Source organism: Agelaius tricolor, unplaced genomic scaffold, assembly GCF_023055355.1.
Source record: "Agelaius tricolor isolate 1412-34295 unplaced genomic scaffold, bAgeTri1.0.p SCAF_51, whole genome shotgun sequence".
Classification (NCBI taxonomy): Eukaryota; Metazoa; Chordata; class Aves; order Passeriformes; family Icteridae; genus Agelaius; species Agelaius tricolor.
Genome location: NW_027269311.1, coordinates 2,021,958 through 2,027,096, shown reverse-complemented (window position 1 = coordinate 2,027,096; position 5,139 = coordinate 2,021,958).

Below are 5,139 nucleotides of genomic sequence, written 5' to 3'. Positions count from 1 at the left end.
ATTGCTAAAACCAGGGGGGGAAGGCTGAGGACGCAAAGGCACCAAATTGCCATTTGCCATTCTCCTGCTGAAGGAGCCACCTCTTGCTTTGGTGTGGTCACCATCAAATGCTTGGGGTCACAGCATTCCCTCCACAGTGGCAGCGTTGGCCTTTGAGGCCGAGGACCTGCAGGAATTACTTCAGATTGAGCAAAACAAATTGCATTACTGCTTTGGGCTGGAACAATGTGTTGGGACCCTGACGGGGTGTTAGATTTTGCAGGCTGCCAGATGTACAGGGGACTGGCCCTGGGCAGAAGGGAATGGATGTGCTTTATCTGGATCAGTGCCTACTTAGAGTTGTGTTTAAAGCTGCTTTTCTGGCAGGACTGGCTCAGTAGAAAGCACAGTCCAAAGGGGTAGGTGACCGAGGTGGGCTGTTGAGCAGGAAATTGGCAGCAAGCGACACGGAACACAATCCAGGTTAAGGATTGCCCTGGAGAGGGGCCTTGGGAACACCTCAGGGAAAGGCACAACTAAGGCCCAGTGTGCTGCAGCCACTCCCTTCAGCAGACTGTGTCTCCTCATGGAGTCACACACAAGACCTGCTTGTGTCTCTGGTGTAACAACAGTGTGACTGGAGAAGGCAGACAAAGCAGGGCAGAGCCTTCTTAAAGCAATGTCTCTGGTCCAGAAGCATTTGCTGTTGTTGTGTCTTTCCAGACATGCCTCTGCAATGGTATTCAATAAGATGGCAATAATTACAAGAAAGCACCCATTTAAAGCTAATGGAAAAAGGAGATACCAACTCTACTCTTACCCAAGTCGCTGAGAAAATCATTGAACCTTATCCTCATTCAGCATTGTCATTCACTTGTCTTCTATCCTCATTCACTTGTCTTTTTCCTGACTTCATTTTTGCCTTTACCTGACTTCCTGACTTTATTTTTGCCTTTCCCTCTGTTAGAAAGGCAGTAACTTTTAAATGCAATGAAAGGGGACAAAATCATCAAAGCAAAAGAAAACTGTTTATTAGCAACCACACAGAGAGGCGTGTGTCTCCCTGCCCCCGAAAAGGAGCAAACACACCCTCCAAGAAAAAAGCAATCTTTGTATCCCCTTTGTACCCAGCTGGGACAGTCCCTGGCCCCTTTTCCCCGGAGGGGTACTCAAGAACTTCCATTCTCTCTGACCACCAACTTTTCTGTCCCCTCTCCTCTCATCCTCCTTCCTTTTGGTCAGGTCTTCAGCCAGTTGGTGCTGCCAACTGACAGCAACACCCAACACACCAACCTGAACAAATCCAAACTACAAACAACACATAGTACCAACAAATTCCATTCTTTCACTTAAAAACCTTTTGGCTTCAGCCAAATACCACCTCATCTCTCACACCTCCTCTAGTACTGTTCTCTTCTTACTGATGCTTAAGTTCTAGTTCAAAACAGGTATTTGCAGTTGGGTGGGCCTCAGTTTCCCTGTCTCAGAGTAAAGGACATCCCAAAATTGAATCTGATGTCAATTTGTGGGTCTTACTTACTCCATGAGTGCTCAGTCAGTGCTCCAGTGGGCACAGGGCTGTGCTTAAGGAACGTGCTGCCTGGCATTCTGGAGAAGGAAAGCTGGAGAAATCAAAAGAGCAACTTGGCTTGAGCCTGCTCTAAGCTGATCAAGCAGTTCTTGATCAGCTCAGAGCAGAGGTGGGTGAGCCAGAGTTTGCCCAGTGTGTCCTGGGCACACATGCTCACCCAGAGTCTGTGCTTCACTGGGGATCAGTGTAAGGGATCCTTCATGAACTTTCCTCCCAGCAGCTGAACCTCTCCCTGCTCTCTCGCCTCTCCAGCTGTCACCAGCTCCCCCGAAACGGAGCGTGTTTGGGGTTTCCCCACGAGAGCTGGTATTTCAGAACGTCGTTGCTCATGAGGTCTCTGAAATGGTGCTGTCTATCATGAATAAGGACAAGGTAAGTGCTGGCACCTGGAGCTTTAACACTGTGCTGGAAGAGGAGAGTGCTGTCATTCCCCCAGTGTACAGCAAAGCAAGTTATCTGCTGCAGCACATCCAGAAGAAAATGTCTCAGCACCTTTGTTCTGCAAGTTGTGGAAATCTTCCTGTGCTGGGAACTGTCCCCTGATTTTGGCCATGCATTGATGGTATCTATGCCAAAGGAGTTCCCTGCTCTTGAAAGCTCTGGATTGGTAGGAATGTTGAGCCTGTACAGTTCTTACCTGCTCTCATGCTTTGCCTTGAGCTAGACCACATCCTGGGTTTCCTTGGTTAATCTTGGCTCCTGGTAGGAATCTCTGCCTCTCTCAGACTGTTTGGCTCCCTTTGTGCAGCTCACAGTCAGCTCAGGGGCTGAGTCTTCTCCACTTTATGCTGGAATCACTTCTCATTCATGGCATTGGCACTGCAGGAAATGTGTTCTGAAAGAGCCCTGCAATCAGAGTGATGGAGCAGAAGCAGTGGGAGGCCTTTAGGTGCCACTTGAGGCTCCTGCTAAGTTTCATTCAGCTCTGCTCAGCTTTTCCAAAAGCAACATGGTGCTCTGCTTTCCCTTTGAAGAACCACAGCACATCCAACGCTCCTGGAGGTTTTCACCTTCACTTGTGATTGTTTTGCAGTTTCCCAAGAGAGTTGAGAGGGAAAAAGTTGAAAAATGTCACCAGTTGTGTTCCAGTGTAAAGAGGAAAACAGAGACCATTGGAATTTCAGTCAGGGAAACATTTCTCAAATGAGCCTTGTGCCAAGAGTGGGCTGGTGGGAAGAGACAGGAGGGAGTCCAAATCATCTGGTTTAGACTTTCTGAGAGCATTTTGGTGCTCAGGGGTTGATGATATCTGTGTGCTAGAAAATGCATGTGTGCTGTGTCTGTGAATCCCAGAGGGCAGCACCTGGCCTGCTGGCTGCAGGCAGGAATGCCCAGCAGCCCAGCTTGCCTGCACAGGCAGCAAGAAGCCCTGGAGAGCCAAGATTGGCTTTGCATACTGGAACCACACTGTCACTCAGTGCTGGTCATGTTTCTCCAGGCAGAAAATGCCTTTGAAGCCCAGAGTCAATAGGCACAGCCTGTCTGTGTTTCCATCACTTTTGGCAAGCTGAATGCTCTCATGGTTTTAAGATTCCTCCTTGCTGCTTTACTGCCCGTTTAAATTCTCTTTGCCATCTCCTTGTTTTAGGGATTGTCTTGCTGTGTTCCTTCTTTTGCTTTTCAGGTTTACTTTTATTCCCAGGAAGGCCACAGTGGTTTGGTCTCCTCTCTTGCTGCTCTGCCTGCATGACTCTATCTCCACAACGTCCCTACCCAAACCTCATCTGCTAGAAGGGAATTTTTTCCTTCCCCCAGGACAATTTGATGCTTTGCTTTCAGGTAGCACATTCGCCCCTGGAACATGACAACTTCATGGCTGTGTGCAGGCAGAAGCCAGCAGGTTTTTTGGCCTTGTTGAATATGCAGATGCCTTGGTTCAGGTGCTCTGTCTCCATCCTGCTGGTGCTGACCTGCTTGGCCCTTCCTTCCCACCAGGCACTGCCCTACTGGCCCTGGCCACAATGCTGGAGCCAGACAGGAGGGATTCAAGCTCAGCCTTGTGAATGATGTGCCTGTGCCTGCACAGCTGAAAGTGCTTTGGAAAAGGGGCCAGGGAGGGATGTCAGCAGGGCACGGACAGCTCTCCTCTCGTTTCCACAAGTGGCAAAATCATCATGTGATGTCTTTGCTGCAGATTGCTCAGATGGTGAAGGTCTGCATGGAGAGCTCACCTTACTTCCAGCTGGCCTGCCCCAGTGATGTGTACCACATCGTGCCACCAGGCGCCTCTGCCCCTGTGCGCATCCGCTTCAGCCCCGACGAGAACAAGGTGAGGCTGGAGGAGCCAAAGCACACAATGATCTCCACAGCCATTGTTTTCCCTGCACTCTGCTCCAGCCCATTGCATGCTGTGAGCTGGGCTCCAGGCCCTGGGCAGGCAGCCTGCAGCAGCCAGTCACACCTTGGCACTGCTGGCAGGCACTGCAGCCAGGCCTGACAGGCTCTGCTTCCCCTCCCTGCACATCCCTGAGCATTCCCAAGGGAAGATGCACAGGAACAGGATGAAAATGACAAAGAGATGTTGACAGATGTTCAGCCATCTCTAGGTCCAGTGGAAGGGGTTTCATTATTATGGAAAACACTCGAGGGACAAAGAGGTCAGGGAGCTTTCCTCCTTCCTGACTGCCAACAGCTTCCCTGCCTGCCCCTGGGCTGGAGCAAAGACGGTGCTTTTTCACCCCCTCTGTTCTGCAGCCTTGCAGCTGTGCTGTCCCAGAGCACAGGTGACCAGGGCACAGCTGCAGGGGCAGGGCAGAGGATGTGCTGTGCCCGTGAGCCCAGCCTGGCACAGGCACACTGGGCTCTGGGTGCCCTTGGTCAGCAGGAGGTTGCTGAGCTGCAGGGGACTTGGACACCTGCCTGAAGGAGCTCGTGTAGGGCAGGTACAAGCTGCAGGCAGAGCTGTGGGCCCAGAGCCTGTGGCAGTGGCACTGCTGGGGCTCTGTCTTCATGCCTGTCACTGTGCTTGCTCTGTCAGCTGGCACCCATTCCATGCCAAAGGTGCTTCTGCATGGAGGTTTGAACAGCAGTGCTGAGGCCCTGGCAAGTCTGATCTCACTGCTGGCATCTGGAGACTTGTTCATCCAGAAGGGTTTAGGACATGGCATGGAAGGGAGGAAGCCTTGCAGGCAAACAAAGAGAGGCCCTTTCCAACAGCATCCTGCAACCTCTTAGCACTGTTCTTCTCCTGACTTGGTTGGAGAGGCAAAGTTAGAGGGGAGTTCTGAGCCAACTGATGTTTCTGCACCAGGCCAGAGGTGCAGGATCTCTTTGGGTGCAGCTGTTTTCTCATCTTCCTCTTGCTGCTTAGAGTCAGTTGAACACTTTGTCCTATTCTCAGACAGTGGGAATATAGAAACCTAAAGAGGAATGTGCTGTGTTCCCTAGCTCCATGTTCCTTAGAAGGAGCTTAGGAATTATTTAATATCATGAAAATTTGTGAGTGAAAATTATGGTGGCCTAGGGCAGTTCTCCATATGACCCAAGTGACACAAGAGCTTAATGCCACTGGGATAGCTTTTGCAAAGGGCACTGGTGCCTTTAAAATGTGACATATTAGAAAAACTCAG